The following is a 13810-nucleotide window of genomic DNA, read 5'->3' on the forward strand; positions in this document are numbered from 1 at the left end:
CCAAGACTCTAATCACATTCTCCCTTTAATCAGCTATGCCTGCTCTCCAAGGGTAAATCATTTGCCTACTCTGGACTTGAACTAGATGGTCCCTGAAGTCCAGCTTCAAAGTGCTAGAGGTATACAGGATTTATTACTTTGTTTTTCATAAAAACATCAAGATTTCAGTGTCCTTGAAAGTATGAATCCATCCTTGCAAGTATCTGTACCTTTAATCGCTTGCACTCATGGCGGATATGTTTAACACGTTATGAAAACCTCAAGCCATGGCCATGAGGTCAGAAATTTGGAAAAGCCAGAACAAAAAGGGAGAGACGAAGAACAGGAGTGGAAGAGTGCCAAGCATAATTTTAGCTACTTGAGCATTTAGCTTTAAATCAACCTTGGTTTCTTTAGGAGTACTTTGATAATGATGCAATCCTAGTCATAATCCTCTGCTCTCAATGAGTCTATAGTTTTCATAGGTAGTAGCAGCAGCAGCAGCAAACACGTATTTGGCACTTCCAACATACAAGACCCTATTGCAAGTGTGAGACACAATTCCTCTTCGAATGTTTGCAATAACTCAAAGAGGTAGATGCCGTTCCTATCTAATTTCACAAATGAAGAAACTGTGATTCTGAGGGGTTGGATAACTCGCCTCAAGTCCTGTGAATAGGAGCAACAGATCCAGAATTCAAGCGGGCTCCAGATCTGAGGTCTAACCAACATACACGACTGCTTCTGGGCCCCTGAGGTCAGACACCATGGATTGTCAGAGAGGTGTCATCAATCTAGCTACAGACCGGGTATCATATTAGAGTAAATTCCTCTCAAAATAAGACTTGGCTGGAAAGAAAAATATGGGGCTTTCTAAGAAAAGCAGCTCCATAAGAGCAGAGAATAATAAAGATTTTAATGCTCTGTGATTATTACCCACATAACAATGACCCAGAAAACAAGCCTCCAGTTTTCTTGGAAAATGGAAGGTGGTTTCCCCTGTGATGATATAGCAGTCATGGAGTCCTCCGGTAAAACTTGAACAAAGAGACCACCCTAAAAGTCAACAGAGTTTCAGGGGGTGAGGAGGCAGACTCTCCTGGGGAACACAGGAGGCCCAGGTCCCACTCAGATGTGCGTCTTCTGCAAAGACCCTGAGACCCCAGGGCTATCTTCCTCCCACTTCACAGGAAATACAAGTCTTTGTTCCAATAGCTCTTCTTCCTCCCAGCCCTTCTCTCCTCCCTTCCCAGCACACACTTGCCTGTTTGGAGATGCAGGAGAGGAATGCATCAGAAGTAGTCTAGCGCTACTCTTTACATATAATCACATGTAATCAACATCTAGGAACCACGTCTCACACTTCTAATTACCTTCCTTCAGAGGATCTCAAAGCACTTTTCAGACAGTAATTAATCATCTCTTCTTAGGTATTTCCTCCTAAGACCTGAAAAGAGAAATACATCAATTATATGTCTTGCCCTCTAAACTACTACTAACATTTCTTTTGAAAACACACACACACACACATATGCACACATGCAAGCATGTGCAGGGAAAGAGGAGGAGAGATGGGGAGAGAGATTTTTAATGGTGACAAAGTGGTGGAATTCTTCATATCCTGTCCTGTGCTCACAGCAGGGGTGGGACCCATGTCATCTGTATACCATAAGTGTTGTAATGACGTAAAGTTTTCCTGTACATCATGAATGAAATGGAATCCATTTTCATCTGTGAAATTGCCAGCCTCCTTTTATTCATTCATCTTCTCTAAGCCACCCATACCCTGACTTAGCAAAACCACCCTTGTCTCGTCTCCTAGGCCATTGTTGTAGTCTTGAAGTGCAACCCTTCCTTCATAAAGAACTGTGTATTTCCAAACTGGGTGAAACAGTTCTTAAAAGTTGGCTACTTTCAAAATCAATGAAATTTACTTGGTCCTCAAGAGTAAACTGCCAACTCATACTATCTTAAGGAATATGGACGATTAAGATGCTAAGTGGTTTTTGTTGTTGTTGTTGTTGTTGCTTTAATTTTTCCCTGGTCCTTACTAGGGGATTCTTTTTTAAAATTAATTTATATTTATTAACATATAAGGTATTATTTGTTTCAGTACTACAGGTCTGTAATTTATCAGTCTTGCACAATTCACAGCCCTCACCACAGCACAGTGTCCATCACCCAGCCACCCCAACCCTCCCACTCCCTCCACTCCAGCAACCCTCACTTTGTTTCCTGAGATTAAGAATCTCTTATGGTTTGTCTCCCTCTCTGGTTTCATTTTTTTCCCTAAGAGGCTAATTTTTTTTTTTTTTTTAAGAGGCTAATTTTTAAGCTAACTTTTAGTTAGCTTGGGCTGCCTCTTTGGTTTCTCTCCTGTCTGTCAAAATAAGACCTGGGAGAAAGCCAGAAACTTCTTATGTCTCAGTAGTCACTGTGGCTTCCTTCTAGGAGCCCTGCTTCCACACCTGACATGGCCCCAGTGGCTGGGCCTTGCCTCAGGGACAACGCCCGGCTATTTCCAACTGGTCCCTAAAAGGATTATATCAACAGTGACCAAAGGGGACAGCTTCAGGCTGAAGAAGCGTGGACACTGTGAACAGGAACTTCCAGCCCTTTCTCAGCACAAAGAGGCAGCAGTCTTTGCCTGCCAGTTTCAGAAAGAGCCTTACCAGCCGGAAGTACATGGGCTATTGAGTGGAGGTTTATCAGGCCTCTCTGGGGCCTGAAGATGGGCCTCTTCAGACAAACAAACATTTGGTTAGTGTGTGGGATAATCCAAATTATGATTAGAAACAGATTACACAGCTCAAGACTTATGTTTGGCCAGGAACAAAACCACACACCCAAATCCCTCATCACTCTCCAGGAAGAGGCCTCTCTTCAGCTGGGATTAGGAACAACAGCCTTTTCTTGAACTTTTCATCTTCTCACATATTTCTAGATCCCTGTGCTTCTCCTTGAGGCACCAGCCTGGAAGCAACTTCCAGAGTGTTGAGCTTACTCCGTTGCCAAAGTGGCCGGGGTATGTGAGCAAAACCTGGTCACCAGCAACAGGAGGATCCAGAAAGGTCGATTTCTAATGTTCTCATCATCAGGATTTGGAATAAAACATGAAATGAATTCGTCCCTGATACAGAATCAAAACTTTTTAAGAATAATTTACCACCCTTAAAAGAAAGTTGGCCAGCAATGTTTACCCACTCCCTGCTATGAATTCCCCCATCTCTCTCTCTCTCTCTCTCACACACACACACACACACACATTCATCTTGGCAGCAGCTGTAGCCAGACAGTATCTTCATCCTGGATGCCTTCTTGATTCCCAACACACAGCTGCTAAGTTGACCCTCACTCACCCTCTCCAGCTGTTGTTTGCAGAACTAGAAGTGGACAACTGAGGGAAAAGAGGCAAAGCTGTGCTAAGTGAAGGAGGGTAAGACTAATGTACTTCTTTCTTGGAATCTCAAAGATCCAAGGGCTGTGTTGGAGGGATCAGGACTAGCCAGCCAGGCACCAGAAAACATCCCTCCACCTGCCCTTGCCCATGCAACTGGACACCCATGCCTTTCTTTAGGTGATTGAGGAAGTGAAACAATTTGCCATTCCAACTACTACCCCTGTGATGACAGCTCCCAAGTCTTCATCTTCAGCCTTGACTACATTCTTGAGCTCCAGATCTGAATTCCAGTGTCATATCCAGACACACATTCTGCCAGACCCTCCAATTCAACATGATCTATTGTGAAGACCCCCATTCCCAACCTAGCAGATACCTCCTCCTCAGTTCCCATTCTCAGCGGCATCCTGCCCCATCCCTGACCCCAGTATATATGGGCTTGAAACCTTGGACTTGAAACTTTCAAAGCCCTCTTCTTCTCTACTGCCACATCATTCTATCTCTCAGATCTGCCCTCTTATTTCCATTTTTGTGGAAACGATTCTCTCTCACCAAAATTAATTGTATTACTCTGCCTTGGTTTTGTCCTTCACTTAGAGATTTTTCTCCCAAATAATTCAGACTTTGTCCCTTGCTTCTAAAATATCAGTGGCTCTCCTTGACTAAGGATGTTTCTGAACAAGCTTTTCAAGTACCACCATAGCTCACCCACCTCGCCACTTTTTCCTTCTCATCTGTCCTTGGATCCTTCCCTGTCTTCCAGCCATTAAAAATTACCTGTCTCCCTGGAGCATGGCAAACACACGTGGCTGTTGCTCATGCTACTTCCTCAGAATGGAGTCTCCTTCACCTCTTTCTCAATGATTAACAGTGAGTCCTGAATCACATGCGGCCTCCTCACCCAGAAAACCTCTTTCTTCTTCATTCCCGTGATACTTTTTTTAGATTAGTTCACATTTCATGTATACATCTGATACTGTAGCCGGTCTATTCCCCTCATTCTATGTATGAGAATACTGAGGCACAGTATCTGCATCTACTACTTAGTTGCTCTGGAAATCCTAGTGAATTAAAACCAAGTCCTAGGGGCGCGTGGGTGGCTCAGTGGTTTAAGCTGCTGCCTTCGGCTCAGGTCATGATCTCAGGGTCCTGGGATCGAGCCCCACATCAGGCTCTCTGCTCAGCAAGTAGCCTGCTTCCCCCTCTCTCTCTGCCTGCCTCTCTGCCTACTTGTGATCTCTCTGTCTGTCAAATAAATAAATAAAATCTTTAAAAAAAACAAAAACAAAAACAAACACTAAGTCCCAGAAAGAACAGGCCAGTACAACAAATGAAAGCAAGATAAGATTAATTTGGGGGCAGGGTTGAAGAAGGGAAATGTACTGAAAGAAGAATATATAAGAAAGGTGTTGGGGCACCTGGGTGGCTCAGTTGGTTAAGCATCTGCTCTTGGCTCAGGTCATGATCTCAGGGTCCTGGGATCGAGTACTACATCAGGCTCTCTGCTCAGCGGGCAGCCTGCTTCTCCCTCTTCCTATGCGCCTCCTCCAGCTTGTATTATCTCTCTCTCTCTCTCTCTCTGTCTCTCAAACAAATAAAATCTTAAAAAGGGGTGCCTGGGTGGCTCAGTTGGTTAAGTGACTGCCTTTGTTTCAGGTCATGATCCTGGAGTCCCGGGATCGAGTTCCGCATCAGGCTCCCTACTCAGCAAGGAGTCTGCTTCTCCCTCTGACTCTCTCTCTCTCTCTCAAGTACATAAATAAAATCTTAAAAAAAAAAAAAAAAGAAGCAGAAGGGTATTGGGGGTGGGGAAAGGCAAAGGCAGACCACCCCTTTACTTTGGCAGTGAGGGGAAGGGAGAAGGTCCACCCCACCCCACATCTCCAGTTCCCACAGGGATCAACAGCCTTTGCCTATGGAAAGAACCTGATTAAGCAATGTCCCAGTGACTGCACTGTAACCGAGAACAAACTGAACACTGCCTTGGGGTTAAGAATTAAGGAACCAACCCCCACAGTGAGCTCACTGGGCCAACCATACACCAAGAAGCCTTTTCCCAGAGACTTCCTTCAGTGTAGTAACTCGACACTAAATCTTTCCTTGCTTTTGATCACATATTTATTTATTTATTTATTTAAAGATTTTATTTATTTGAGAGAGAGCATGAGCGAGGAGAAGGTCTCCTTCTCCTGCGAGAGGGGGCACTCCTCTGCCTTTCAACTTCGGCTGGCCTCTGGGAACCTGCCCAGGCTGCACCGGAATGTATATAATGGTCCTCCCCACCTTCCTGTCTCCCCTTCTTCACTCTAGGATCAGACTTGCATCATAGTTTGATGACCCTCCCGGCTTTCCACGCTCCCCCCCCCACTTTTTTTTTTCCCCCTCAAATAAAATCCTGGCACGTTTAATCCTGCGTTGATGTCTAATTTTTGGAGGACTGGAGACTAACACATTCCAGTTTTTGCTCTAATAAATTGTTTATAATCTTTGTTCCCTTCATAATATTTAGTGAGCACCTATTGTGTGCTGGGAGTATGACGGTCAACAACAAAAACGTTATTAAAGCCCTTAAGGAGCTGGTGAATAAAGCAAATAATTGCAAAATTTCCTGCTGAGGGAGCTACGATAAGATGTAACAGGGGATCCCAACATAATCTATAGGACTGTAAGAGACTCCCCTAAATAAGAGCAGTTTTTGACGAGACCAGAAGGATGAGGAGGAGTTAATGCGGCAAAGGTGTGGAGTGGTTCAGGCTGATGGAACAGAAGGTGTGAAGGCTCTGAGGTGGTAGGAAGCTCAACAAACCAAAGGCAGGGGATGCAAAGCAATGAGACTAAAGAGGAAGACAGGGCCCATCTTGGAAATTTAAGATTATTTACATTTCTAGAGTGTGGTTCTTTGAGAGCAAATGCCCTATAATAACCCCCTTTGCTAGGTCTAGTGTAATGCCTGGCACAAAGTGAATGCTCACTAAATATCTGTTGAATCAAAGTAGTAGCAATTAATAAGGAAATAATTTAATTTTTCTGTTATTATCCCTAATATCAAAGATGTAGCAAATTAATCCAAAGTATCAACCAGGTAGAGGCTTCTGGGCCCCACTGGTTGATCAAACTAATGATAACAATGAGGATGATCACTCTCAGGCATTGATTTAATCCTTGGGAGATGTATAAGCAGAGAGACACAATGGCAGTGGGCACTATGGTGGGTAAGAATGCCCTCTGGACCAGACTGCCTGGTTCAAATACTGGTGTTACCACCTCCTACCTGGGAGGCCTTGAGCAAGTTACCTAACAACACCATATCCCAGGGTCCTCATGTGTAAGGCAGAGCTGATCACACTCTCTCCGTTGGAGTGTTGGCAGGAAGACTGCAGGAAATCACTACGTAAAGCACCCTTAGCAAGCTGCCTGGGGCATAGCATGTGTTCAATAAATGGCACCAATTGTTAGTATTCAAACATGGTTCTCTCTGCCAAGATAAGAGAGCATCAGCAGGGAGATTTCCCAAACCAGTATGAATTGTCATAAACCATAAGTCATCGGAACTGCGTGGGATCACTTACGATGTAAGAGGCCAGCTCTGGGGACCAGCTGGGTGGGTTGCAAAGCCTGGGGCTTGGCCAAGAGACCATGCCCAGACATGCACTTCATACACTTGGATTCTGAAACCCACACTAGTACTTAAAGAGAGACCTGCAGATCAGACCAGGCAGTGAACCACGTACATGTTGATATATGCAGTACCCTCCCTGGGCAGGCAGCAGCTGGAAAAAGGATAAGCTGCCTCTAGGTTTTCTGTCCTGGAAGACAAAGGCTGTGCCTCTTGGCTTTATTTCCAAACAGCAAAATGAAGCACCACGAGCAGACCCAGCTCAGTTCCTGCCTTTTGGATTTGTTTTTCCATGTTGGACATTGCAGTTAGAGCCCAAGCTTAGAAGAAAATGCCTATGGAATTAAAAAGGATGAAAGGGGGAAAACACCTGGCTCCCTCCCCAGGCACTGTGTCCCAGCTGGCTCTAGCTGCCTTGGAATGGGGCAGGGTGGCTGGGATGTAATTGCCCAGGCACAGATACGAGGTATGTGGGCCTACGTGCTCTGCTGCACACACCACCGGGTCGGGAGGGACTCTGTTTAGTCAGTGTCCATCTGATAACAACCCAAACCCTTAAGATGCCAGCTGCCAGCCAAACTGCACATGTCCACACAGTGGCACCCAGAGGTCCAGAAGGCAGAACAAAGGACCTATTATTGACTCAGTCCCATGTTAGCACGTCATCCTCACCAAAACAAGTCTTGGGCCAGCTTGGCAGAGAGGCGGTCTCCAGGAACTCCATAATCTAGAATAGAGATTGTCAAATTCTAATGGGCTCTCTGATGGCAATTTCAATGCCCACCACTGAACCTGAGTCATTGCATTAGGATTTGGCACTTGGGTTCCTATCTCCTAGTCTTTTCTCCCCCTCCCACTGTCACCAGGCCCTGTGAATGTTGGCTCTCTTGGTGCCCTCTTCTTTAGGGCACAGCATCCCTCAAGGCCTGAAACCTTTCTTCTCCCCATTTCACTAGGACATAATAATATTAATTATGGCCAACCCATGTTTATTACTTACACTGACCACTTAGTGCTCTAAGTGTTTTATATAAATCTCAATTCCTTTACTTATGGTGGCAACCCTATGAGATGTGCACAGTTATTTTCCCATTTAACAGATGGGTAAACTCAGGCACCAAGAGGTTAAATAATTTACCCAAACTCACGTAGCTCATCAAGTGGTAGAGCCAGGAAGCAAGTGCTGATACTTTGGATCCCGAGTCTGGGCTCTTCTCCATCATTTCTACTTCCTCTCTATGTATGATCAATTTCCTACTGATGGAAAAATTTTTAAGGCACTTTAAAGGCCCTTTTTCCAGGATGAACTGCACTCTAGGGTGAGCTAGGATTTTAGAACTTTCTATTTTGCGTATAGTAGAATGGGGAAATGTTTCTAAATTAGGAGAGGCTAGGAAGGAAGCTACTGCTCAAGAACTTGATTAATTTGAATCATAATATGAATATTGAGAACTCTGGTATTTTTAGCCAAGTGAGTACTTGGGCAAAGTATCTCTCTTGGTATAAGCTCTGCCTTGGAGTTCCCAGCTTAAGAGAGACATACTTAGCCCAGTGAGGGACCCGGGTACATAGTGAGGAAAAGCTTCTGTTGACCCCTGCTTTGTTCATAGTATTGCCTCCCCACAAGGAGAAATCACAACCTTGCAAATCTAAGCTCTGCATCCAAATTGGTGAGCCATTCCCAGGAATTCATCCCAGAAGGAATACCACACAGCCACAAAAATGAAGGAAGGGAGGGAACATTAATAAGCATGTACTCAGCTAGGATTTAATGCCCACAGAAAGCGTAGAATGTAATTGCTATCTTCCCCATCATGTTGCCCAGAGAGCTTATATATTCATCCAAAGTTAAGTCTAGAACTCACACCCCATTCCAAAGTAGGGAAGGACTCAGTGCCAGTCCAAGTCCCACTTTTCCAGGAGCCTTTCCTGCGTCCTCAGACCCATCCATCCCTCTTACTTGAAACACCTGTATTAGTTGTAATCTTTGCTACAGTCCAATGCTTACTAACATTGTTTCATACTGGACAAGTCTTGCTAAATTTGGGGGGCGAGTGGCTGTGAGTTGAATTTTTTTCAGGTTGTCCCTGTTTCAGGGCAGGAAACCAGGAGAGGTAAAGACCTAGGACCACAGGCTGGTTTCCCTGACCAAGGGAGTCAGTCACTCCATCCCCAAGAGGTGCCAGCTTGGCTTTACGAATTACTATTGCATTATCTGGTAACAGCCTTCCTGTTACTCCTGTCCTCCTTTGTCATTCCCTTTAAAACTCCTTGCAGATGGTTCCAGACAATGCAAAATATCCCCCAAAGTAAGTAACTACAACTGCATTGTCACTAACTTGGGTTTGGCACAAGAGGAAAGATCGCCAAGTTTCCAACCCTGCTTCTGCTTTCCAGTAGCCTCCTCCCGGTGTGGTGCCAACCAACAAGACACCCAAGGTTGACTCGCAGCTTTCCCTGCACCCCAAAACTTGGGGCTAGAAAGAATGCATTGCCACACAGCAGGCACACTCAGACATGCCTGCGTCATCACCAAGTCAAAGCCAACATATATTTCAGGAGAATTTACAAGGCAGAAAGCACCCTCTAATTTAACAAAAAAGCAAGCGGGCTGGGTGTTTCCTTTTTCCTCCAAAGCTAGGACAGAAGTTTTCCTCATATTAAAGAGCCGGAACCCACCCAACCTGATTGTCTCCTCTCAGTCAAGGAGTACATCATCATCAGCAACAGGGATGAGGGTAGACTGAGTCACGGAAGAGGCAACAAGAAGAAGCTGTTGTCTCTGCCCCACCACCTCTCCAGGATATGGGAGCGTGAGGGGGTGGTCAGCTGACTGTTTCAAGGACAACCAGGGCAGTGGTCTGTTCCACATCCCCTGGGAAACTGAATATCACCTCACACCATGATTTACTACAGAAACAGAGCTGGGACCAGCAGAAACAGACCTAAAATATGATGGAAAAGTCTTCAAGTACAGGTCTTAAATGTAGGAAATTCTCTTAAGTCAGACTCCCAATTTCAGCTCACTCCACACTAGTGAGGCTTGAGCTATGGTTCCGCTCAAATCATTATTTCTCAGCTACTTCCTCCACCTGCCCCGAAGGTGCACTGTGAAGGACGCTGACCTAAGGCAAGAGTTTCAGGTGATAACCACAGTCTTTCCTGCTCCTCTTCTGATGGCAGTCCCCTCAAATTTTGTCTCAAGTGTGGTTATTCTTGGTGCAGTGCTTCCCCGGGGATGCGTGCACGGTCTGGTCAAGGAGAAGGAACTAGAGACAAAGAGTGACTCCTTGTCCTCTTCCTCCCTGGCACCGTCCACATCTTTCCATAGCTCATCTACCATGTCTTTGGAAGGCAGGTACCCAGAACTGTCCTTCAGAGGCCACGGAATTAGCTCAGTGTGTCTCGAAAGATCGGTAGTGAAGAGCAAGTTCATTTTTTTTTTCTTGTAATTTCCAATCTATTATGAACTCCAACTTTTTAACATAAAAATAAATTACTCGAAAAGAGTTTGAAGTAAAAGACATGTGAAATATAAGAACAACATTTTTGTTCTTAGATCCAAGAGTTATAAAATTAGGTTGGCATGTTGCTATAAAGGTTTCTAAACACTCAACTTCTTACTTATTCCCAGACCAGCATAGGTGTGAGTAGCCCTGCTCTAAATGGAAGGCCTTTGCTACTTACTTAACCACCTAAACCCTTGAACCTCTGGTCTATGCAAAATGGGAGAACAGGCAGCATCTCAGCAGGCCAACCATGCCTCCCATCTGTTTATTCCAGGGATTTATTCCCAATCCTTCCTTAGGTTCCAGCACTACCTCTACCATTAGAATAGCACTCACTTCCTCAGGAGGGGCTCTGTCTGCACTTCTCACTACAATCTGGAGGTACCTAACCCCAAAGCACCTTAGAGAGCAATGAGGAAACCATATGAGAAGGAACGGGCAAATGGGCAGGTCACTGTCTCAGGCCATCCTGTGTAGAACCGATGGGAATTTTGAAAAGCACTCCCAGAACATGTGAAAGGTCTGAGAATTGTTATCATTGGGGCTGGTAAGTCATGGCCCACCAAGGCTCACAGTCATGCAAGTGCCAGCCACACGAGAGCAGCTGCTGTTTATTCAAAAACCTGTTGCTGGAGCAGGGCGGGGAGCAGTCCCTAAATGACTGCAGACAGAAGAGGGCAAACTTCTCTGTAGCATTCAGGAGGGCCTGGGAATTAAGTGGGAGGAAATAGTGACCCAGTTTAAATACTTTCTTTACTTCCAGAAGAAGCAAAGAACTCTCAGTGCCTACCATAAAAAAGGACTGATTGCACATTAGGAACAAAATTGGGTGTGATCACCTTTTAGCAGGAGGAAGCTGGAAAGTGAGGTAGGAAATACAGGGTGGGGAATAGGACTCCATTTCCTTGCAAAAAATTTTAAAACAGCTTTATTGGTGTGTAACTGACATCCACTATAATTTGCATATTTACAATGCCTAACTCGACCAGCTTTGACATACATACACACTTGTGAAACCATTACCACAATCATAATAATAATGAGCATACCCATCACAACCCAAAGTTTTCTGGTACCGTTTTCTAACCCCTGCCTCCTACTTCTTCCCTTCTCACCTACGAGGCAACCACTTTCTGTCACTATAGTTTGCATTTTCTAGAATTTTGTGTAAGTGGAATCACAGGGTATATACTGTTTGCTCTGATTTCTTTCACTCAGCAAAATTATTTTGAGATTTATTCAGGTTGTTATATCTATCACATTGTTCATTCTTTCTTACTGCTGAGTAATCTTCCACTGAGAAGCAATTTTATATCACAAACTAGGTTAGCCCATGACTAAGATTTTGAGGTGTTAAGGTAAATTTATAAAGATGTGGGGTTTCCCCTAGAGTTGAGTTTGCTACACTAATCTTGGGAAATAAACCTTTTTTGCTTCAGAATTAAGGAGGATAACAAAGAAAATTAGGCATTTGTGATTCTTAAATGATAAAAAGGATTTTGTAACACCCAAGGTCTATGGACTGTGAGGAGTTAAGAAGAAAGAACTGGAGAAACCAGGAATCATCACTCCTACCCAAGATACTTCTCAGCCTTCCTGATTTTCAATTCCTGATTCAGTTTATTTCTTCCCTTGTGGTAGGAAATAGTCTGGCAAGGATGCTCCCATTCGTTGTGGTTTTGCTTTTGGAGTCACCAAAAAGGAAGACTATTCTACAGTCACAATTAACATTAGCCATTCATTCACTCGCTGAACATTTCTTAGGTGTCTTCTTCTGCTGGACATCAGACTGGGGATAGAGAAACAGGCCAAAGACTTATAAGAAGACTTGGTTCCTGCTTTCACAGAGTTGTAGGGTATGCAGCTTCACAGCTGGTTATTTATGACAAATTCTTTCACAATAAACAAGAGATCAGAGATGACAAATAGGTCAACATGGCGATTGGGGCCAAGCTGTTACCACCATGGAGACATGACTGAATATGGACATGGCAGCAAAGGAAGAGTTCTGATTCATAGATTATCAGGAAGCATAACGTCCCATTGACAGTAACAGAGAATGCAACCCCCGCTGCCTCATATGGGGTAGTGAGGAAGATGGGAAGATTTAGTGGGAATATGGAACATGTCTCCTGGCTCCACCCCTAAATATGTCTTAGATAAGCACATTATTGCTTTTCCTACCAAAACATAGAGAACCTATTTTTCTAAATAGGTGACAGTGTTCTAACAGAAGCTTTCACAAAAAAGCAGACTGGGTATTTGCTCCCAATCCTTCTGTCATAGAGTTATCCTAAAAGAACACAAATGGAATACAGCAGGATACAAAACTGAATGAGTAAGGTGATGATTACAGTTAAACAACCAACCTATTCCTTGGAAGGGAGGGGTGTAGTGGGGAAATGTCCAAGGAAAACATCCAAAAAGTTGAAAAACCGCTTGTTTATGTCTTCTTGAAATTTTCTTTGGTGAGTATTTTGCTATTACATTTTTGAAGAACTACTTTGAAACACACTCTTCATGGAAAGTCATGGGTTCTCAGCCAAAGGAAACCAAAGTCAACATTCTGAATCTGCATGTAGTCTGGAGAGAAGCCTAGCCACGGAGGGACTCCGGGGAAAGCAGTGACAGAGGAGGGGTGAGACCTTGTGGGAGGGTTTTTGCCAGCCTGAGTCTTCACCCTCAGGTGCAGAGAACCAAGAAGGGGTGCAGCCGAAGTGGGACTGCAGCGCATCTGGAGAGCAGTGCAGAGGTGGGCATGAGCATACAGACAGCCTCAGAAGGGCCAGGACCAACAAGACCAGGACCTGACTGGGTGACCATGAGAAAGTAACTTGATGGGCCTTCAAGATCCTTGCTTATAAAAAGAAAAAGCAAGTCTGGATAACCTCTAAGCTCCTTTTAAACTCTAAACATGTAGGAATCCAAGCTGTATGGTTCACTTCAACATTTATCCATGGTAGACCTTGGCTGTACCTGAAGAAGCCCTGTGGGTCAACCACCACGAATGTCCTCTTTGATTTAGCACACATCAATTAAAAACCATTGAACACCTGTTACTAAATGTATAGTGACGTGTATTTTCCAGAAAAGGAGTTCTACAAAAGCAGTCCCTGATTAGAGCAAGGGCTAAGAGAGCAAATCCACTTCTTTGATAATGTGACAATCTGTGTGGTTAGGGACACACGAAAAGGGATTTTCCAGGAGTCATGGAATGGAAATTGACCCATAGCTCAATGGGGAGAGGCCAAGGCACTAAGAACATGCCTGCTGCCTTCATGGGCACTGCTGTTGGAAGAGGTGGCC

General features: G+C 44.4%; 1 long non-coding RNA gene across 1 annotated transcript in view; it reads right to left on the reverse strand.

The window, feature by feature from the left end:
- Positions 1-13810, reverse strand: part of LOC125104857 (uncharacterized) — an 86486-nt gene that overhangs the window by 39899 nt on the left and 32777 nt on the right. The window contains exon 3 of the long non-coding RNA XR_007128744.1: positions 1353-1426. This is a non-coding gene — a long non-coding RNA (uncharacterized LOC125104857). The remainder of the gene's footprint in view (positions 1-1352; positions 1427-13810) is intronic.

The sequence above is a fragment of the Lutra lutra genome, chromosome 7, assembly GCF_902655055.1.
Source record: "Lutra lutra chromosome 7, mLutLut1.2, whole genome shotgun sequence".
Taxonomy (NCBI): Eukaryota; Metazoa; Chordata; class Mammalia; order Carnivora; family Mustelidae; genus Lutra; species Lutra lutra.